This window comes from Cucumis melo, chromosome 12, assembly GCF_025177605.1.
Source record: "Cucumis melo cultivar AY chromosome 12, USDA_Cmelo_AY_1.0, whole genome shotgun sequence".
NCBI classification, from domain to species: Eukaryota; Viridiplantae; Streptophyta; class Magnoliopsida; order Cucurbitales; family Cucurbitaceae; genus Cucumis; species Cucumis melo.
The window spans coordinates 2,800,661-2,825,147 of NC_066868.1; the positions used below are offsets into that span (position 1 = coordinate 2,800,661).

At 34.5% G+C, this 24,487-nt stretch overlaps 1 long non-coding RNA gene and 2 other non-coding genes across 3 annotated transcripts; all 3 read left to right on the forward strand.

The window, feature by feature from the left end:
• The first annotated feature begins 14,006 nt into the window (after positions 1–14,006).
• On the forward strand, positions 14,007–15,501 carry LOC127144454 (uncharacterized). The gene is made up of 3 exons (XR_007816101.1): positions 14,007–14,071; positions 14,988–15,036; positions 15,355–15,501. It is a non-coding gene; the product is annotated as an uncharacterized LOC127144454 (long non-coding RNA).
• A 1,915-nt stretch (positions 15,502–17,416) lies between these two features.
• On the forward strand, positions 17,417–17,492 carry LOC127145035 (small nucleolar RNA Z103). The gene has a single exon (XR_007816815.1). It is a non-coding gene; the product is annotated as a small nucleolar RNA Z103 (small nucleolar RNA).
• A 105-nt stretch (positions 17,493–17,597) lies between these two features.
• LOC127145037 (small nucleolar RNA Z103) lies at positions 17,598–17,678 on the forward strand. Its single transcript, XR_007816817.1, has one exon. It is a non-coding gene; the product is annotated as a small nucleolar RNA Z103 (small nucleolar RNA).
• Positions 17,679–24,487: the final 6,809 nt, after the last annotated feature.

Here is a 24,487-nt window from a genome sequence, read left to right on the forward strand (position 1 = left end):
CTACAATTATATGTGAGCTTGGAATCTTAAACAACTGCCACTTGTTGCAAGAACATGTCCCTTAGGTAGTAAGTTTAAGTTTAAGCTGTAACGACCCAACTCCTTATACTGAGTCGAACCCATTACTAAACACAAATAAGGTTATAAAGTTTGGCTAAAACGAACAAAACCTCAAAATTTTATTTATTTAAAAAAAACCAAATCAAAGGTAATGTGCAAAATGTAACAAATATTAAAATCCTACTCGGGCCCTATCTACTTTTGAAAAAACGAAATAATAATTAAAGAATAATAAAAATTCAAATACTCAAAGTTTAAACTGGGGTGTGAAGTGGAAGCAGAGATCCCTATGGCTCGCCACGGTCACTTCTGGTCGCCCGCCAGCTTGCCCTTGCCCTTACCCCTACCTCTACCTGAAAAATGTGACATGGAAAGAGTGAGTATAAAATACTCAGTAAAGGACCCACTACTAGTCCCACTAGGTGCCTGTTAACTTCCTATTAGAGTCCTGAAAATAGTACCCAATAACTGGCACGTTCCCAAACACGTGCAACATGCGCTCCCGTAGGAACAGAATTTGGTCTTCGGTGTCTCGAGCGAGCACCTAGGACATACTGGTCTGTAGCGAACCCGGAGGAAACGCTAAGACAATCGGGCTGCGAGGATCCCGTCGAATCACTTGAATCATATCTATATCCATTCCAGACTGGCGGTCCCGTCGGACTACGCAGTCCTAAATAGGTGGTGATCCCGAAAGACACCCATGTAGGTATGACTCTAATAGGCTAAGCTAACAGGTAACCATAGCATACATATAACATAGCATCATCTCGTAATCATATCAGTCTAATCATCAAGTCACATCTCATCACAATATCCAAACATAAAGTCATAACAAGCCACGTCATCACATTATACCATGCCATCATATCAAATCACATCCCCAGTCACATCATGCCCTCATTAATTGACATATCGTTATACAGTCTAGTCCTCAACGTGCATAACCAGGAATGCATGCGGTCTCATGATTCTAGTCTTAGAGCTAGTAGTAGAAATCTTTTACCTGGAGATTTTCTTAACGAGTCCTAACAGCAAGAAAATGCGCTTTCCAAGCAGCGAGGTCCCTAGGTCGAGGTTGCAACGCTTGAGCCCTTACTGAAGAAATCCAACGCTCCAAAATCAACTGGCCCAAGATGTTCCTTAAGAGAAATAATATAATTTAATCCAAATTAAATTATTTAGGTTAAAAACTTCAAGTCTTGTCTGGGTATGCTAAAAAACCCATTTGACTTACCAAAATAGGTGCAAAAGATCGGAAAAAGGCTAGGTAGTTCAAAAGGGTTTGGCGGCTCGACTAGAAGAGCAGGAATCGGCTCGACTTGAAGGCATGAGTCAGCTCAGCTTGCGGTAGAAGGCACGGCTCACGCTGGCGTGCGGCTCGACTAGTGGTGCAGGCGCGGCGCGCGTGCGGGTTGCAGACGCGAGCGGTTGGCGCTCGGCTCACAGAGAGGGGCGCGGGTCGGATTCTGGATCGAGGTAAGGCGCAGCGCGGCTGTACGGGTCACGGGTCGGGTCGTCTACAAACGGTGATGGAGGCACGGGCGCGCGGGTCGCGTTTCTGGGTTCCGGCGGCGACTTCGATGGCTGGGCTTTTGCGGCGCTCGGCGACGGCTTGTAGGTGGAGGAGGCGCGGTCCGATAGGCATTTTGTTGGGAGCGGCCGAAGGGGTGGATCGGCTTTCGATCCGCGAAGAGCGACGACTGGAGAGCGCGGGTCGACAGACGCTTCGTTCGGTCGCGGATGACTGTTCGACGGAGCGCGGCGAGTGGCGGCTCAGATTGGTCACGGCGGCGGCGATGGGTCCGGCTGCGGCTAAGGTTTCCAAATTAGGGTTTTCTCTTCCTCTTTTCTTTTTCTTTTTCTTTTTTTCTTAAAGAAGGAGAGGATAATTTGCACGGGTTCCAAGGTCTTTTCAAACACCAACTAACCCCACCTTCTCTCTCCTCCTAAAAAACTCACCAAATCCTCCCCTTTTCTCTCCTTTTAATTAAAACACCAAATCTCCCTTATCTTCCGACCAATAACTTTACCATATTCATTTTCCAAATCAAAATAATTATATAACTCAAAACCTTAATTAATTCACAACCAAAAATATAACCAACCAAGTTTCCTCAAATAAATTCAAAATTTGACTAACTACACTTAAGATAATGAAAATGAAAATCTAAATTGTTGGGGCGTTACAAACTACAATTATATGTGAGCTTGGAATCTTAAACAACTGCCACTTGTTGCAAGAACATGTCCCTTAGGTAGTAAGTTTAAGTTTAAGCACACATAGGTAGTAAGTTTGAAGGAAGGGACCTGTTCTTACAACAAGTGGCAGTCGTTTAAGATTCCATGATCACATGTAATTGCAGTTTGTAATTACATGCACTTGACGTATGTACCATAAATTGATGAATGCTACTTGCTGACAAACTTCAAACATTGTTATGTCGTTCAATTCAATCTAATCCAACACCCAGATTATTGGCCTGAGTTATCATTCATTGAAAATTGCCTAAATGCGAACTTACTTAAAGGATCTGGTCGACCAAGAACTACTAGGATTCATAATGAAATGGATTGAAAAGAGTTTGATCAATCACTTAGATACACTCTCTATAAAGTAGGACATTTAGCGCACTATCCCCTTTTATCAACATATTATGCCATATTTAGAGGCTGCTGGATTTCTAGGGGTTTTCTAGGTAGGATTCATGCAGTTGGATTGGTCCTTGATTATTGCATTGGTTGAGCATTGGAGACCAGAGACCCATAGTTTTCATATGCCTTGTGGGGAATGCACGATCAGACTACGGGATATTGCAGTCCAATTAGGGTTTCTAGTTGATGGTGAGCCTTTGGTAGGATCATTAAGATATAACTAGAAGATAGTCTGCGAAGATTACTTGGGAGTTCTACTACCTGACATGAAAGGTCAACTGTTGAGTCTTCTATGGTTGGCGGAAAAGTTTACAGAATTGCCATCGGATGCTGATGTTATGAGCATTCAGAGATAAGATCCTACACATATGATGCAGCTAATTGGTAGCTTTCTGTTTGCCGACAAGTCAAACACCCTGGTCCATTATATGTTTCTTCCACCTATAATTGATTTCGACCAGGTTGGTACGTATGCATAGGGCGTTGCATGCGTCGCATGTTGTACAAGGAACTGTGTCGAGTGAGTAATGCACACTCTCTAGAGATTGTTGTCCCATTAATGTTGCTACAAGTATGGGCATACGACAGATTCTCTATTGTGGCGCCACAAAGACCACTACAGGCTTTAGTTTGTCGACCTTTGAGTTTCAGGTATTATTTCATGTATATGTTGTTTTTTGAATAAAATTTGCACTATCTATAACTTATTATAATTTCTTTGACAATTTAGATGAAGCGGTGTTCTACCTTCATCTGAACAGTCAACAAATATGTTGTTGACGTATCAAATGATATTTGATCTGCTGATGCACCCTCATGTAGTAAAGATATTAGGTTTTTATTTATCATCATAGTAAAGATTTGAATATTAAGTTTTTTTAATTATATATTTTGATGAATTACATTTTCTAAATGTGTTTTTGAAAGAAAATGGAGAAAGAAGACCATGGCTTTATAGGTTGAAAAATTGAGAAAAATCTCTTTGAAATATCCATTTGTTTATTTGTGATTTTGGTACGATTAAAAAAAAAAGAAAAAGAAAAAAGACTTCACTCTAAAAAATTAATCTTTTTCAAAAATAATTTTTTGTAAGGAAGTCGAATTCCGTTTCCCGTTCCACGTGGGGTCAAATTGGTCAAACATTCACTTCATTCGAAAACCAAAATCACTCCATTTTTTATAATAGTTTTCCAAACCACTTTATTCCTGTCATTTTTTTTTCAAACTACACTATTTTTGTCTATATGTTCAAAAATCACTGTATTCTTGAAAATACTCTTAATAACCACAACAAGTAAATTTATTCAGAATATAATAACCAACACACAGTGAAAATGAACTCACTTTACTTAGTTGGGAATATCATCAAAAGAAAAGATTTCTTGTAAGCTTATATGATTTTGACTCCTAAAACATAATTGATTTATGAATATGAAGTAATTAAATTAAATTGATGAAAAAAAGTAGAGTTTAAATAACCACCAACCAACTATTATTATATTTTTGATACCTTCAAACTATATTATAAAATTAAAAACAATCAAACCTCACCCTCAAAATTTAATTAAATTTCCCATTTACTATAAGATATATAAAAAATATAAACCATATAATTAAATCAAATAACAAGCCAAAATTCGATTAATATATCTAAATTCAAACAATATAACTAAATTAAAATAATTTTTACAACAAAAAAATAAAATCAAATAACGAACATAAATTAAATTGTTCAAATAATTTTTACAACAAAAATATTTAATCAAATAACATGCCTAAACCGATCTACGATTTAGTTAAATAAACATACCTTGTAATGAAAAAACTGAAAGAACAAATGGAGGATTTGGGGAAAGTCAACTACAATATGAATTAAATTAATTTGACAACAAAATAATAAACATAAAATTAAATAATTTTAACAACAAAATCGTGTACCCGGACTATGATTTAGTTAAATAAATATACCTTTTAACGAAAATGTGGAAACAAAAATAATGACAAGAGGAGCACTTTTTTGGTGAAAGATGCTAATGTGAGTGATTTTTGGTGTAAAAAATGGAATGTATGCACCTTTTTCGGTGTGAAGAATGGAAGCATGGGTGATTTTTGGTTAAGGATGGAGGTGAAGAGAAATTTTGTTGAAGGATGGAAGCAGGTCGACGAAGAAGAGAAGTGAGATCGAGAGAAGAAAGTTTGAATAAAAAATTCGAATGAAGGTAGAATCGGTGATTTTTAGGGTTATAAAGAGATGAAGTCGTGTACCCGGTACACAACTTCACTGCATGAATGACAAGTGTATGTCTGCAGATGCACGTGAACGAAGTCATGTACCCTGGTATACGACTTCGCCTTTACGCGAAAAATCTAGCAGTCAACGCTACAGTTGACTGCCAGAACGTACACCTATACCAAAATCGTGTACACGACTCCACGACTCCAGTAAGATATCATGAACTGGTCCACGACTCCAATCCTATTTCAACTTGAAGACGTGTATCCAATCCACGACTTTGCTACTTTATCTTTTACAATACTTTTCCACCTACCATATTATTGTCAATATTTTTTAAAAAACACATTATTTAAAAATAAATCAATTTTACCATTTAAATTTAGAAAAACTTGTGTAAATGTAACAAAATACCAAAGTATTTACGGCCCGTGTAACGAAGCCCATAAAATTAGCCATTTTTTTAAATATTCTAGGTTTTCCCTTCCATCTTTTTTTTCTTCCTCGCGATTCGTCTTCCTCCTACTATTTCGTCTTCCCGTCTTTCCCTGCAATTTCGTCTTTCTTCTTTCTTCTTTTCCTACGATTTCTTTCCATCATCTTTTTTATTTTTCAATTTTTTATTTACGTCGTTTAATCTTTCCGTCGTTTTTCTTCTTTTACTCTTTTTTTTTTCGCTTCGATTTCTTTCCATCGCCTTTCAACTTTTTCTCTTCTTTTTGCAATTTCTTTCCATCGTCTTTCTTCTTTTCCTTTTTTCTACGTTGTTTACATTTGGATAACCAAATCTAAACGACTGTGTACAAAAAATAACAAAATCTAAAAGACCGTGTATAAAGAATCTTGAAAAAAATTTATTTAGATTGGAGTAGCCAAATGTAAACGATCGTGTTTAAAGAATCTTGAAAAAAAATCATTTAGATTGGAGTAGCCAAATGTAAACAATCGTTTAAAAAACATAAATGATTGTAAAAAAAATAAAAGATAGTGTATAAAAAATCTTGAAAAAAAAAATCATATGATTGGAGTACCCAATTGTAACGATCGTGTAAAAAAAGTAAACGATCGTCTAAAAAAAAGTAAACGATCGTGTAACAAAATTAAACGATGGAATTGAAAAGATAAATTGTACCCATATCTAAACGATCACGTAAAAATTGTCGCCATATCTAAACGATCGCATATAAATTGTAGTCATATCGAAACGATCGCGTTATAGCCATATCTAAACGATCGTGTATAAATTGTAGCCATATCTAAACGATCGCGTTGTAGTCATATCTAAATTATCAGGTATAAATTATAACCATATCTAAACGATCGCAAATATATTAGGCGCGCGTTGTTGACGACATGGTTGACGGAACATTTTTATATTTGCACGGTGGATCTTTGGGCTTTTTTCATTTTTTGAATTGTTCTATAGGGTGTAAATATTTTACTGTTTTTTTTATATGTTTGAAAAGACCCCTTAAATTTCCTTTTATTTTATTTTCTCACCCTTTCCCAGTTTCTCTCTCTCCTCCCCTTCTCTCTGTCTCCCGTTCATTTCTTTGAAGTAAAGTTGTTTCTCCATTGTCGTCCAAGCTTTCAAAAGTAGGGCTTTTAAATTTTACCACATAGCTTCCTTCCTCATCCATTTCTTTCAACCTGCATAATCGTGGAACTATTAACTCCAAGCTCAAAACATTTTTCTTCTTGTGTGGAAACAAATCCTAAATCCATCATTTTTGGTTGTAATCTTGATTTTTAGGATGTGAGTTTTGGAAGTTTAAGAGAAATGGAGTTCATTGGAGTTACTATACTCGAAGGAAAATGAAATGAAGATTGAGAACTTGTTTAAAGACTATCAAGGATGGCAAAAAAACAAAGGTTCGTTTTAATTTGTTTTGTCGCGAAATTATCCTTGAAACACTGGTTCGACACAAAATTACCCTTAAAATGTATAGCATTTTTTCCCAATAAAAATGATGAGTTTTGCTTCTTTCCATAAAAAAATGGAGGTTTTGGGTAGTGAATAACACATTTTTAAGGAGATGCATGTGAGAGAGAAACAAGGAGAAAGAGAGAAAGAAGGAGGGAGGGGAAAGAAGAAAGAGAGAGAAAAACAAAAACTTATAAGAAATCAAAATAATATAAAATTTATAAAAATTTCTACCTCATTGCAAATCAATATGTTCTATTTTCTTTTTATAAAAAGTTTTTGTAACTAAGTGGTATAAATAATTATAAGGGGCGACAAGAAGAATAGCAAAACATAAGGTTTACTTTGGATAAATGACAATTTTATTTTTAAATTGTCAAAATAGCAAAATAATTAATTTCCACATAATAAATGGGAAAACTATACCTTAAATGCCCATACCGAATTGACAATATAAATTTCTAAATACAATAGCAAGAAAAACCACAAATACCCTATAATTAATACATACTATGCACTCCCTTCAATCTTCTAATTTCCCCTCCCCCCAGAAAAAAAAGAAATCATCTTCTGTAAAACATCATATCTTCTGCATGCAACCACTCTACTTCTCCAGATACGCGCACCTTCCTTTTTTAATCGGTTTGCACCACCGATTGCTTTTCACCGAAACTTTTAAAATTGCTCCCTACTTAATCGCTTTGCACCACCGATTGCTTTTCATCGGAACCGTTCCTAGATCTCTTTCCACCAATCTTCAACCTTCTGATCGTTTGTACCATTGTGTTCGTTCTTCAACCTTCCGTTGGATTTTTGCAGTTAAAATTTTGAAAACAATATCCTTTGTTACATTTTTCGTTCAAATTTACGTTTCTGTGGTCATGAGCGTTTCGGTTGATTGTCAATATGGTCTTCCGTCGAATATTTTAATTTCGTGTCCCTTAATTCCACATTTTTTCTCTAGATAATTAATATTTGCATTGTATTTGGGATGATTTTAAGGAGGGTTGAGATTTGAATCTAAACTTAACTATTTGCATTATATTTGCCTAAAATTATTTTAGGGAATGATTGGTATTTAGTGCACTTTGAAATTTGAATCTTTTAAATGATTTTTCGTTACTTTTTTAATGTTTTTGTTAATAATTAATTATTGCATTATCTTTACCATTATTTTAGGACGTATTCACTTTCGAATATATAATTCCAAATTTTCAAAAATGAAGATTTGAATATCTTTTTCGTTAATTTCTTTTTTTTTTATGATAATAAATAATTACTGCATTATATAGTTTTGAATCTATAATAGTTTGAATCTATAATTATTGCATTAAAAAATTAAATATTTGAAATTATTTTTCATTAATTTGAAGGTAAAAATCGGAATAATTAGGAAATATTGAAACCAATTGAATATGTCTAGGGATCTCTGAAAGAATATAATAACTTTTTGATTAAGTTAATAATTATCATAAGTGGGAGTGTTTACTAATACACTATATTTTATTTGCTATGTTCTTCGTTCAAATTTACGTTTCTGCGGCCATGAGCATTCCGGTTGATTGTCAATATGGTGTTCCGACGAATATTTTAATTTCGTTTTCCCTTAATTCCGCATTTTTTCCCTAGATAATTAATATTTGCATTGTATTTGGCATGATTTTAGAGAGGGTTGAGATTTGAATCTAAACTTAATTATTTGCATTATATTTGCCATAATTTTAGGGAATTACTGGTATTTACGTGCGCTTTGAAATTTTGATCTTTTATATGATTTTTCGTTACTTTTTTAATGTTTTTGTTAATAATTAATTATTGCATTATCTTTGCCATTATTTTAGAACGTATTCACTTTCGAATGTATAATTCCAAAATTTCAAAAATGAAGATTTGAATATCTTTTTCGTTAATTTCTTATTTTTTATGATAATAAATAATTACTACATTATATAGTTTTGAATCTATAATAGTTTGAATTTATAATTATTGCATTAGAAAATTAAATATTTGAAGTTATTTTTCATTAATTTGAAGGTAAAAATCTGAATAAATAAGGATATTGAAACCAATTGAATATGTTTAGGGATCTCTGAAAGAATATAATAATTTTTTGATTTATTTAATAATTATCATAAGTGGGTGTGTTTACAAATACACTGTAATCGGATATGTGATATTTTATTTGATTTTTCGATCTCATGAAATACACTGTATTTGTATCTGGACAGTTCTCATCCGTGGAAGGGTAATTTCGGCCCAAAAAAGTGAGAAAATATTTAAGGCAGTTAGTTTTGCCATAAATAAAAAAATAAACAGTTTGCTATTTTTCTATTTTCTATTCTTATATTTGTCATTTCCACGGATTCCCCTAATTATAAATACTTGTTCAGATCTGTTAAAAAAAGATTAGATTGTGCTTTTGTAAAGAGAGAAAACGACTTATCTGATTTCTTCAAGAAAATTCCATTCCGTGGAAATAGACAATTTTGTCGAACCACACGTAGCTCCTGTACTCATCATCATCTTCTTCCTTTACTCTTCTACTGTGTGCACATTATTTTCCTTGGAAAGTTCAACATCCATTAAAAGCTAGCTTGAAAGAAACAATAAAAGAAAGGAAATCAAAGTTTGTTTCGTGAGATTGAGAAGAAAACAAATCCTTGAAGGCTTGAGAGGAACCATTGAAGAACAATGAGAAATTTCACCATTTTTCAGTAAAAATGAGTTGACTAGTACAAAGTAATTTTTGATTTACATTAACCCTAACTAAAACCACGTGTTCTTCAAAGAGTTTACACAAACTAAAGGACACTAAAGGAAAGAATATATATGAATAATATTTTCCAAAAAATATTCTAATTATAGTAATACCCTCCCTCAAACTTAAGATGATCTTTACTCTATCATGCTGAGTTTGTGAAGTAACTAAATGAAACGAGGAAAATAGGAAGCTTTGGTGAAGATATCTGCTGGTTGACCAAAGGTAGAGATGGATGGGAGATAGAGATTGTTGCTCAAATAATTGTCCCACCTTCCATCCTATATCAATCACTTGCCCCGTCTGAGGATCTTGAACTTGGGGTGACAACAAGAGCAATAGAGCTGGAAAAGATCACCTATTTCAATAAGTCATGAAGATTATTTAATTGAAAGTTCGAAGGTGCGTTAATATCAAATGGGGTGGTAGCAACAACAGATTGAGAATCAGTTGTAGAAGCAGACTTGGGTTTATGTGAGTGACCAGAAGGGTGGGATGTGCAAGTTGGACAATTTCCAAGATGTGACCTTGCTTGTGACAATACCTGCACTCAATAGTACGGCAATTAGCAAACTTATGACCATGAAGTTTACAATTTTCGTAGAAAGTGGATTCATTAGTAGGTCGTGGATATGAGTGGTTGCAAGAGCGACATCAGTGGGCAGAGAGGAGCGATAATGACAAGTCATCTTTCTTCAAATAAAATTTCTTGAACGACACTGTCAAGAGATGACAGAGGGTTGCGATGTAACAGATCAACATGAACTGATTCATACTCTGGGCGAAGATCCATGAGAACCTTAATAAGGCGAAGATGATCTTTACTGATTTTGAGCTTGATCAAGCTGAGTCCAGGTAGGTTGAAGAACTATTAGATATTCATTAATAGATTGACCAGCATTTGATAGAGATTGACAAAGCTACTCTGCAATTGATAGTAATGAGCTAATCCAACATATTTAAAGCATGTAGATAAAAAATCTCATAACTCTTTAGCATCCTCAAAGGCATCAAATTACGTAGAAATAGCAAAGATTGATGTGTTACTAAGCCAGGTGATAATCTGATGATTTTTGTTGTCCCAATCTTCGAGGTGTTCGATAAATTTACTGCCATCCTCCTTGTCCTGTTTGGTTGCTTTGATAATATCATCGGTGACAATACGTCATAGTTTTCGACCAATAAAAAACTCCTCATTTGGTGAGTCCAGGTAATATAATTTGTGCCATTGAGAATTGTGCTAATGAGACACGCTATATCAATTTTCTCCATCACAAATACAAAAGCAGTAGAACTACATAGACAATAGAAATAGAGGCAAGCACAAATAACAAGTCAGATATAGAGTAAACAGTAGATGGTTCATATATGTTAGTAGATGGTTAGGATTGGTAAATAGGAAGAGTCGGATCTGTAAACAGAAATCGTTAAATCTGTGAACAGGACATCGGATCTGCGAGAAACTGGGTGTCTTATACGAATTGGCATCGGATTAAAAGCAAAACTAAACAAAACTGATGTTCACAATACAGATGAACATAGCAGGTGAAGATGAGCAAAACTCTTTACAATACTAAAGCAAAGCAAGGGCATTGCGGTGGGTAAACTGATTCGGAGTCGGCAGGGATTATGCATTAAATACAGATGCACGAACAGAGACAAGTGCAGTGGATTTAGAGCGGATTGATTGAAATCGAACAAAGATGAGTTGATGATTTGATCTGAAAGAGGACATGCGAGCTTCGCAACGAGAGAGCGAATCGAACCAGAGTAGAGCAGGTGGACAACTAGCTTCGTTGTCGAAGCAGAATAGAGTCAAACGGACAGATGGCGGATGGAATGGCTTTGGACAACATCGAAACAGATCTGGATGACATGGGTTTTGGGTTTCTTTCCAAAGTGGGTATCAGGTATAGTCAGATTACTTGACACTAAAAAACTGTCAAGCATACGTTTACTTGACATTGTATTAACGTCAAGTAATCCATCGCACTTAACGCTTTTTATGTGTAAAGTAAAATTGTATAGTTGATACTATTTATACGTCAAGTAAAATTGTATACTTGACACTATTTATCCGTCAAGTAAAATTGTATAATTGATTCAAGTAAGATAATCACATTACTTTACACTAAAAAACCGTCAAGTATACATTTACTTGACAATGTATTAACGTCAAGTAATCCATTGCACTTGACGCTTTTTATGTGTCAAGTAAAATTGTATAGTTGACACTATTTACACATCAAGTAAAATTGTATAGTTGACACTATTTATCCGTCAAGTAAAATTGGATATTTGATTCAAGTAAGATAGTATATTTGACATGTATTTAACGTCATTTATACTGTTTATTAATATATTAAATATATAAATTTTTTCTTTTCTGTTTCCTGTATGAGGTACATTAATTTCAATAAAACATATCCATCAACAAAATAAACTTTTCAACCAATAATTCCATTCTTCTCAACAATGTCATCAACAATTACACAATTTCAATCCAAATATAGCCAACTAAAATTTATCTGTGGCCTATTCCAAAATCAAAACTAAAGTATATTCCCTTACATCTATTGCCTCATATAAGCATAATGACTATGAACAAAACATTGACACAAAAAAGGTTATGGGCATTCCCATATGTTAGCCATTTACGAGATTAACAAGATCATATCTAGGTGTGTCTACCATATGTATCGAGCTAAAGCTTCAGCCCACATCACTCGTACTTCATCCAATTCAAGCTATGAGTATCAATCTATAAAACATAAAAGGTCGAGTAGATACTTTGTTAAAAATAAAAATTAGTCATATTATACTATTTATAACGTTTAAAATTAGGTAACTCATGCAACTTACTATCAAAGTGCATTTTCCTTGTTCTTAAAGCCTCATGAATCGCTCGTGAGCCTTTTGTTTCTCTATCTCTTCCCTGGTAAAAAGAATAAATACAAGTTCGTAAACGGTGAGGAAAGCATTCCTAAATCTATATAATGACATATTTGTTTCTAGAAGAATTATCATAGAAATTAAATAAATGTTAAATATCCATTAAAACAAACAAAATTGAACTTATAACAACCTTTCACACCTTGAAAGTTCAATTTTTTTCCCAGCTGCAACGTGAAGTGAAATGACACATCAATTATATATCAATGTTCAAATTGTAAAATTGTATTTAAGGATGAATATTAACTTACATCAATATCAATACCTTTCAAGGTTTTTGACTTGACCAAGTTAGAATTTTCAATCACAATAATATCTTGAGTGCCTTTTCCTCTAGCAGAATTGGACAACAAAATAAAAGAGACTTAGTCTCACTCAACTCAAATGGAAAACAACAAGACACACTACAAGAAAATTGTTATTCAGTGACAAATTTTTAGTGACGTAACAAATTTTGGTCAGTAAAAGGTCATTTATAGCGACGCAGAAAAAATGTGTCACAAAAAATTATTATTAGCGACACGTTTTAAATTTGCGTCACTAAAAGAATTAGCAACACAATAATAATGTCACTAAAAATCTAATAGCTTTAGCAACAAAAATAGACGTCGCTAAAAGTCCTAAAATATTTCCCCCTTTTATTTCCCTCCTCTTTTTCATTAAACAATTTTAATTAAAAAACCCTTTCCCTCTTCCCATTACCCAACCCGAAAGCTCTTCATCTCCACCTCCTCTCCTCCCATCTCCACCCAAAAGTTCTCCATCGCCGAACCACCCATCTGTACGAACTAAGGAGGCTGACGACGAAGTACGATGACGCTTCTACGACCAAACGAACTGCACGATGCTTCTACGGCCATGCTAGACGAACCACGCCGAACGAACCACGCGAAGCACGCCATTTCCAACTGTACAAACCACCTGACGACCATCAACCTCGAACGGTCCCAAAAGCTGCTTCACGCGAACAGCCCTATGATTCTGCTCTAACTTCCTTAAACACTTCTGCTCCACGCCCAAGACATTCTGGTGAGAAGTTTTAAAATTTTTTGAGTGATGTATTTGGAATTTGATTTGTTGAATATTTATTCTCTTAATTAGTTTTAAGATTGGGCTTCATCTTTATAATGTTTGCATAGTCTTGATTACTATTTAGATTTTTAATTGATTTTTTGTTTCTTCGAATTAGAAAATCAAGGTAAAGGGAGATTTCATGGTTATGCTTATTAGTATTGAACAAGATGGTCTTCATTTCATGTTTTTCTAATGCCATTTTTGTGAACTTTTCATTGTTCTATCATAAAGTATTGATCCAGAGGATAGACCAAGACCAAGGCCAATTTTAGCAAGGTTTGTCTAAGTTTACATGTGTTTGGTAACTTACAATGTGTTTGATGAAATGCCTTAGTGAAGCATTTGGATGATCTTTGCAGACACAGGAGTAAAGCCAACGTTGACTCCTAACTTGAATACCCTAGCTCTAGTTGAGGTGCTTTTCTTTTTTCATTATATATTGCTTCTGTTTCCTTGTTCATTTCATGAAGAAAAAGCCCAAATTCTTTCTCATTGTGGTTAATGTGTAGTTGTGGTTGTGGTTGTGGTTAATATGTATTCCCTTAATAGAGTAAAGTAAAGCTAAGAATCAATTAGAATAAGGCTATTTATAATGTTTGTTGTTTCTTTGTATGTTTTTTACGTTATAGGCATGTTAAGTGAAGCTTCTATAGAATGACCTTCACATATTCCTTTATGGAATGACCTAAGAATTGATTAGAGTACACTAAAGCTACGTCATTGACTATAATTATTTCTTTTATGGAAGTTACACTTGTAATAATATGCCGCACTTCAAATTTTCATCAAATTTGAGCAAACTAGATTATCAAAAGCTACTCTTGACTTGATTTAAAGTGGAAAACATGTGCTTTTTGTTTCATTTTTTTGTGAATTGGTTTGTTTGTTAGTCTTTCAAAGTTTTCTTGCTAAACATCATTCTTGGTTGATATTCAAAGACCTTAGAATGAATGTTAATTGGATGGTTTTGATTTTCAAGATGGGCCTATGAACATATATTACAAAATTCAAGTATTGTTCAACACTCTTCATTTATCTTTTGCTTATTTTTAGTCATTTTAACTATTTTGTAATTCTTTAAAGGTATCAACATTACCCATATTGATAGCTTACATTGTGTTTGATGAAATGCCTTAATGAACCATTTGGTTGATTTTCTATTGATCTTTTGTTTATGGTTTCTATTGAGTTGTATAATAATTGCATGATAGTCATAGCGTAAACAAACTATAAATAAAATGTGAAACTTTAGTTTGTTTGAAAATGTTGAATTCAATAGAACATATGTTGTGTTGCCTAAGACTTATTGCTAGCGTTTGTTCGATGGCTAGGAAGGAGGAATCTTTCAAGCGATGATTGTGTAATGCTATTAAAAGAAAGGTAAACTATTTTGTTTTTCTCCTCTTACAATTCAACATTTATATGGGAGAATCAGACCATTGAGTGTGCTATGAGATTAAGAGTTGCTTTATATATTGCTAAAGCATTAGACTATTGTAACTCTCAGAAACATCCATTGTACCACGACTTGAATGCGTACCGTGTGTATTTGGATATACTTCATTTTATATTGGCTTAATTTTTAATACTTTATATTTTGGTAATTTGCTTCAATACTCTAGTGATTGCTTATCTGTTCTAAGTTTTTCTCTAATTGATTGCTTATTTTTAACTTGATGTTGTTGTATTTTCTTTTAGGTTGTGGAATCCAAGTTTGTATTTGAAACCAAGTTCATACAAGGTCATTGAGTTCCAAGCTTCTTTGATTAATTTGTGTTTCTTGAACAACTAGTATTGTAGTGATCAACTATATGTATGTTTAAGCATATATATGCAATTTGTTAGTTCTTTTAAAAGATTGGGTTGATTGAAGAAACATAAATGGTTCAATTGACGGAAAGCTTACATTCTTGTTTATGTGTTGTTTGAGTTGATCATGTTGTATATCATTGTTGGAATGCAAAACATATGCAATATAATTATATTTGAGATTGTATAACAGGTTTTTATATAATAAATTAAAAATTATTTTTTATATAATAAAATACTTTTAAAAAGCATTGGTTTTTTCTTAAAAAAAAAAAGTTGGAATTTTTAGTGACGCACTTTAATATGTCACAAAAAATATTTGTAATGGTCCCAAATTAACCTTTAGCAACAACATTATTTGTCACTAAAACTTCATTTTTAGTGGCGAGTGTAAAACGTCACTATAAAAAATAAATAGTGACATAATATATGTTACTAAAAGTAGGCTTTTTGTAACGCGGAAACGTCACTAAAAGCATATCATTTGCGACGCATAATTGTTTCGTCGCTAAAACTTTTAACGACGCGGAATCAGCGACAGTCCTAGCGACGAACGACTTTGCGTCGCTAATACTTTTAGCGACGTATTTTTTAGTTTTAGTGACGTTTTTGGTGCGCCACTAAAAACACAATTTCTTGTAGTGACATGCAGAAAATTAGATTATGTATAAGAAAGGTCTCTAAATGCAAAGTCTAGGTTTATCTCCCTGATCATCAGATTCTTCCCTAAATTCTTGTTCAGATCCTTCCTCAGATTCTTCCTCCTTTTGCAAAACTTTTACCTGTAATACTAGATTAAATACAATGATGCTAATTGACCTCTGCCCTATTATTGTAGTATGAATTATGGGGATGCTATTTATTTGATGGAATTTTCTTTGACGAATCACTTTTTTAATCTTCTTATTTTGTTCCTGAGCTAATTTTTACATTCTGATAATAATCAACATTGTGGCAATATAAGTAACAATTATATATAATCACTTTTGGTCAGATAACAAATGTATATCCTTGTCTAGGAGCAAAATCATGGAGAACCAACATAAGAAAAATTGATATAATATACCATTTAGAGAACAAATGATTGAGCTTCTTACATTTGGTTCAAAATATAAGAACCAAAATATCACCTCTTTTAAACTAAAACTTAGAGAAAATCGCTCTAATTTGAGTGAATTTAAAACTATCAAAACCTTATTCCATTCAAGATATCGTATGAACCAATAACAACCAAGTCCAGAATTTCTCGATCAAAAAACGTATAAGAAAATGATGGAAAAATTCAAGGAGCCTTATGAATAATAAACGAACCTAGTGATCAACTGAATAGTAAGCAACAACTTCGCAGCGACCATACTGTCGGGTGGCCGAACTGATGCCACGAGTTCCACGTCCCTTGGCGGCGCACTCCTTTTTTTTTTTTTTTTTTTTTGTCGATTGATGAGTTAATGCGGTACAAATCAAAGCATAAATAGCCATTACTAGAAAAATTGTTTTTAATGACACTACTAATCAAGACATTGTGTCGTTGAAAATAAAAAAAGAGTGGGGTGACGTAAATTGTGTCGTTGAAAATAAAAGTATGGATTATTTCTTGACACAATTTTCTCGTCATTAATTAATCACATAAATTGTGTCGTTAAAAAATTTTCCAAATAAAAAACTCTTATAACCTACAAAATTGTTAAATTTCCTTTCTCTCACAACTAAAATAACAATATAAGCTTTTAATTCCCCCTCTCTCACAAAAACGCAAATTAACCCTCCGCGTAAATCTGAAGACGGACTAAAACCATTGTCGTTTATACTAGGCTGTTGTGTGTTTATCACGTTTTTGTCTGATCCATGTTTCTTTACCTTGAATGGGTTTTTTTTTCTCCATTTATAATTCTTTTACCGATAATTATTGAAGTTTATTTAAGATGTAATTTTGTATTGCGTTGGAATGAAGTTAGATGTGATGATACTTTCCCCAAGTGATCGACGCTAATTATACTATGCTAGTGTTTTATTTTTCTTCATTTTAATATTGAATTTTTTTTTTCTTTCATCTTGACTTTATATCTAATTTTTTTCAAATTGACTTGAAATTCTAGCATTCAATTGCTTTTAATCTAATGTTGTCTCTGAAGATGGAAGTGACGATACTTTCCCCAAACGATCCACGTCGAGTATACTCTGCTGGTGTTTGCAACACTTTTTATCTGATCCATCTTACCTGTAACGACCCAACTCCTTATACTGAGTCGAAGTCATTACTAAATATAGAACAAGCGGTTTAAGTCATCAAAATTATTAAAAACGCATAAGGTTTGAGAAATTTTATTTATGAAAATCTAAAACAAGGTAGTTATGCAAAAAGGTCTAATGCGTCCTAAAGTCCTACTCGGGCCCTATCTACATAATAAGATGATAAGTAATGAAAGGTACTCAAACTCAGCTATGAAAGTCTAAAATAAGGATAAGCGGAAGCAGTAGTCCCTATGGCCCGCCACGGTCACTTCGGGTCGCTCGCCAGCTTGCCCTTGCCCTTGCCTCGTCCTCTACCTGAAAACATGAAATGAAGAGAGAGTATAAAATACTCAGTAAGGGACCCACTACTAGTCCCACTAGGTGCCTGTTAACTTCCTGTCAGAGTCCTGTAACTGGTACCCAATCTCTGGTACGTTCCCGAACACGTGCAACATGCGCTCCCGTAGGAACGTAACTCTGGTCTTCGGTGCCCCGGGGGCACCTAGGACAGTCGGGATGCGAGGACCCCGTCGAGTCACTCGAGTCATATCTATATCCATGCTAGACTGGTGTCCCGTCGGACCACACAGTCCTCAATAGGTGGTGATCCCGAAGGACACCCATGCAGGTACGACTCTAACAGATTAAGCTAACAGGTACCCTAATCGCAATATACATACACATGGCATCAGCATATAACATATCAGATAAATCATCACTACACTCTCCGTCTCGACATTCGTCGTATAGCCATAACAGCTCTCGCCACACATAACAGACTATAGTATAACCATATCGTCATTTGCATCATACTAACATTGATTTCAGGCATCGTACTGTCTAATCCTCAACATGCAAAAATTGGAGCATACATGGTCTCATAATTCTAAACGTGGAGCTAGTAGTAGAATCTCTTACCTGGAGATTTACTTGTCGAGTCCTAACCGCGAGGCAATACGCTTTCCAAGCGACGAGGTCCTAACTGTTTAATATGCCAAAATTCGTAATTAGGTCGCCAACGACTAACGGTTCAAGACTCATTTGAAATAACTTACCCTAGAAAGAGGTTGCAGTGCTCGAACCCCTACTGAAGAAATCCCGCGCTGCAGCAATTACTTGGTCCAAGACGTCCCTTAAGGAAAATAATTTAATTTAGTCCCAAATTAATTTAATTAACGTCCGAAGCATGGAGTCTTACTGGGAAATCCCACAATAATTAATTAATTTACCAAAATTTAGATGGATGGAGCCAAATTAGTCTTGGCGGCTCGGCTGGAAAAGGACAGGGACCGGCTCGGCTTGGCGCAGGCGCGGCTCGGCTCGGTACAGGAATTTACGCATGCGGCTCGGCTTGCAACAGGAGGGAGACGCGGCTCGGCTACGCAGAAGCGCGCGGCGCGGCTTCACACGCGGACGCGGCTCACACGCGGATGCACGCGGGCGCGGGTCGGGTTCCGGAAGATGGCGCGCGCCGGTTCGGGTCGCGGAGCGGGTTTTCGGTCGGATCTTTGCGCGCGGGGCGTCGGCTTCCGGATTTCGGGTGGCGCGGCGGCTGCTGGTGGTCCGGCTACCGCGGCTTCGCTCGGCGACGGCTGTAGACGAGCGTTTCGGCTGCGCTGCGTCGGATCGAAGCGGCGCGACTCGGCTGGCTGTCGGGTTGGCTGCGGACGCGCGAAGGTGGCTTCGACTCGGCTTCGGGCGTGCGAGAGACGGCTGCTCCGACGGACGCTCGGCTGCTGGATCGGCTTGGACGATTCTTCCGACGCGGCTGGAAGCTCGGCGACGGCTCGGTTTCGACTGCAGGCTCGGCTGCGCTGCTGAACAGAGAGGGGGGATGCTTGGCGGCTCGGGTTCGCGGCGGCGGCGTGCGGCGGCTAGGGTTTCAATAATAAAAAAAAAAATTCCTTTTTCTTTTTCTTTTCCCCTCTTTCTTTCTTTGATTTTTTTTTCTCTTCCTCTTTACGCACGAGTCCCAAGGCCTTTTTATAAGAAAAAAATGACTCTTTTCTTTTCCTTTTAAAAACCCAAAACAACCCCTCCTCTCTCTCCCCAAATCTCACCAAAAACAACCAACTTTAGTTTAATAAGGGCTTCCCTAATTATTTCCAATAAAAATAAAAATAATAAAATAAAAAATAATACTTATTATCCTAAACAATTTAGGATTCCCAACCTTAATTACTCGAGAAAATCAAAATGGTAAGGTTCTTCCAATAAATTTAAAAATTCCCATAACCACACTTAATATTAATAACAATGGACAAAACAAAAAGAAATATCGAATTGTTGGGCGTTACATTACCACACATAACGATTTCTTTTACATTTGTTTATGATGTTTTAATTTAATGATTAGTAATTTGGTTTAGGATTAAAATTTCTTATGATGGTTCGCAAATTTGAAAGGATTACTAAAGTGTTTATTGAAAGTCCATTTATGCATATTGAATTCTAGGTTTCTAGCGATTGATTTAATCGTTTCTAAAAATTTAATTGTCTTTTAATTATGTTTAAAGAATCAATATGATATATGATCTTTTGAAGTTTGACGGGATCAAGTTCGAGCCATCTCCGTTTATCAAAGGACCTATTACTTGAAACTCGAATTACAACAGAAGTAAAGATAATCCCAACCTGTTACTTCAAAGGAGCTCATGGTATATCAACTGTTACCCAATGATGTAGTAGCCAAACTGGAGTTTGCCAAATAGAATTAAACTCAGTACTTAATTTCATGCACTAGCATAATTCCTCGTGTATTTACTCCTTACAATTTCCTTTCGATGCGAACTTGTAATGCTACAAAATCACGTAAAATGAATTAGTGGCTTGTTTAACTTTCTTATATTCCTTATTGGACAATTATATAACTACAGAAGCATAGGAAGCTGGAGAAAGTAGCAAATGTTTGTTTACACCATAATGCCAAAGTTAGTTGCGAGCCCTCTGAATTTGCCACATCAATTTTCTTCAAGTGGCTTTCTACTGATATGCCAACCAAAAATTCAACTTCCTATAGAAATTCATTCAATACAGTGAAAGATTAAGCCACAACTTGTTCTAGCAGTTGAATCCAAATTACTCCAAGAAAAAGACGAGTTGAGTCTTAAATCTTGTTCAGTAGAAAAATATGAAGATGACTGGAGATACATATATGGCAATTACTGGCTTTCTCGTTAAACATTTTAATTCAAGGTGTGTGTTGTTTCCCATGTTTTTTTCTTCATTGTTATTATTTTCTTAAATCTTAGTTTTCACTATAAATTCCCCATTTCCAGGTTTACTGTCTGTTTCATGTCGTCGCATGTTCAGATGCCACTCTTCCACTTCGAGCTCTAATTTTAACCCATAATCCGATGCTAAATATGAGAAAAATGATTAACTAACTTTGCAACTCACTTTTTGTTTATGTTTCATTGTCATTTTCCTAATTACTTTTACTGCAGATTTGATGTTGCTTCGCTAGTTCCTATGGGGTCACCAGTTTTGACGTATAGCTTTTCCAGAATTTCATTCTAATGGAGGTGTGTTTGTCTATTTCACTTTCCCATTATATGTTGCAGTTGGAAGACCTCATGCGAAGTTTTGTCTGGCATTTTTTAACGTTGAAGGCTTGTTTTGTATAATTATTAAAAGCCATACATCAACGAAAACACCGAATGACGTGAAAACCCAAATACCTAGAGAAAAACCACGATATTTTTTTTATTATTATTTTCTGATAATTACAAAGGGTTCAAGAGGGGAATAAATAAAATAATACATTCATGTTGACATGTACTTAGGAACTTAATGCTTTGTTCTGTTATAAACAACGTGACTTTGTTTGCTTGTAAAGTTTTATTAGTAGTGTAGGTGTTTTGTTTGTCATATATACTTTGTGTTAGTGTTGTTATAATTAGCGTAGGTGTTTTGTTTTCTGAGTTTTAGATTTAAGTATCTTTAATGACTATTTTTTTAAAAAAAATATTTTTAATATTGGTTTAAAACACTGAAACACCCCAAAAGATAGTTTAGGAAAGTGGGTTATTGATTTTGTTACATGGACTGTAAATGGGCTACCACAATCTTTAGAGGTGCACAGTTTGTTCCAGGCTAGCCAATGGATTTTTGACTTGTAAGGAGATGAACCCCGTGGTGGTCTTACCATCATTTTTTTTAAAAAAAAAAAAGTAGATTGGGAGAATTGAAGTTCTCAAGTTTTCAAGTAATGAAAACTAAGGGATCGTTCGGGGTAAGGGTTGAGTAATGGAAGGGTTAAGTTTGAAGTTTAAGTTTCAACTTGATGCAAACTAGAACATTGCTAGGTCTCTAATGATTGAATCAAAACTTACATTTGCAACACTATGTTTATGCTTATGTAGTCGGTGTTTTTATTTATTTTTTGCGTCCTTTATGGGTCTGTTATTAAGAATAACCTTGGCTGTATGAACCTTGGTTTATTTTAAAAAGTTTTATTTGTCTACTTATTAAGAAGGTGAAATCCGTTTGGCATATGCTTAATGTTTATGCATTTTCTGTAATAAATGTTGACTAAGGTCCATTTTCTTCAAATTTAAAGGTAGTTGAAGAATCTGTGGACCAATGGTATTGATCAAGTCCATTTATGCATCAGTTTGATTAGATTAGGTCACACATGTATACATGTAATATTGCAATTAATTTATCTTTTAGATTATTGTAAAATGTTTACCGACGATGTAATTGATATATTTTATTATCAATATAAAACTTTCTAAGCATATGTGCACAATGTTGAATCATGTATTTCATCTTTTTACTATAGTAAAATGTCAAAATAAGTAAATATATGATGGAAAAATATGTGTTATGAATTGAAAAATAACTACACTAAACAAGTGTTGACATATAAGCATTTATTAAATAGGAACGGCATTGTGATAGCATATTTCTTAACAAGAATTATGTGAAACGAAAAATTTAAACATGACATGAAATAAGTGTCATCAATAATAAAAAAATATTTTGTTTATGTCGAGTTATAGATAAATGTGACACATTTAAAGCGTCAATATAAGGGTATTAATGACAATATATTGGTGTCGAGTTATAGATAACGGTGACACATTTAAAGTGTCAATGTAAGGGTATTGATGACAATATATTGTTGAGTTATAGATAATGGTAACATATTTATTGCATCAAGGTAACGGTATTAATGACACAATCTTGGTGTCATCTAAGCATATTTAACGACAGTTTTTTCGAAGTGTCGTTAAATACCTTTCTTGACAAGGGCTTCAACGATGCAATAATTATGTCATTGAAATTCTTTATGATGTAAATTTTGCGTCGTTAAAACCCAAATTTCTAGTAGTGAGCACTGCAGGACAACAGTCAGAATCATTAAGACGACGTGAACAAGGAAGCACGATGGTGGTACAAGGAAACATGGTGGTCGTGGACAAGGAAGCACGATGAACGGAACGCAGTGCACAGTGGTCAAGAAGCATCGTTTTTGAACGGATAGGAGGCAATTTCGAATAGAGTTCAAACGAAGCTCGTTTTGTTTTCAGGAGGTGATTTCGAACGAAGTACAAATGAAATTCTTCCCCAGCTACGATTTCGAACAAAGCATGGTGAATGACTTTTCCTTTTCGAAGGAGAGGCATGAAGGAGCGTTTCATTTTTCTAGGGTTCGTCTACAATCCGTGCACATATTTTCAAACTATACTTGACGTTTTTTCCGCGTCAAGTAAATGCCCATTATACTTGACATGAATAAAACGTCAAGTAAAATCTCCCTTATACTTGACATGAAAAAAAAAAAACGTCAAGTAAAAGCTAACGTAAAATAGTTCAAAAAATTTCATGAAAACTCCGCTTTTTTTAGACTATACTTGACCTTTTCCCTTTAAAATAGTCAATACTTGACTTTTTTTAAATATAAACAACAAGTATGTAAAAGTAGTAGTATTTATAGTGTCCTTTGCAAGTTGGAGTAGTTGAATGTGGGTACTATGTGATAAGATATATGAGAGATATAATCACCAATGGGAGCATAGTAGTTACAGATTCGATCGGTATGTTGTGTTTAAATGATTGTTTAATTTATTTTATAAAATTCAAGTAATCAAAGTATTAACTTCAATATTTTGGGTTTCATATCAGATTGATACAAGGACCTCATACAGTCAACTCAAGTTGGATGAAGTATGAATGGAGCTTGCTGATTTTTTAAATGGTCACATGTGATGAATGGTCGTAACTAAGGGTTTTGGGTTAGATAAACAAATTTTGTTGATACTGGATATAGGTGAACTAGTTCTATTGTTATTTTGTTGATACTGAATATAGGTGAACTAGTTTTGTTGATATTTTGTTGATAGTGGATATATGTGAACTAGTTTTGATAGGGTACACGTTTAGGCTTCACATATATTTTGTTTTATTTCGACATTGATGGAAAGTTTAGGCTATTGTTAGAAGTTTGGGTTGCACATATATATGTTGTAATAAAGTATGTAATCATCAACTTATATATGGTTCATTGATATATATATATGCAAATTCTTGGATGGAAAGTTTGAATTGATTTCAATTCTTCAATTAATGTGTATTCTAATATTGTTGGACTTCAAAATAGGTGAAGGATAAAATATATTTTAAAATATATAATTTCTTATTTGAAAAAGAAAAACTTGACATGCAAAGCGTGTTAAGAGTAAACAAATTCTTGACATGTAGAAAATGTCAACAAACCTTATATACTTGATACCTATAAACTATCAAGTATAATTTCACTTGACGTGTAAAAACTGTCAAAAAT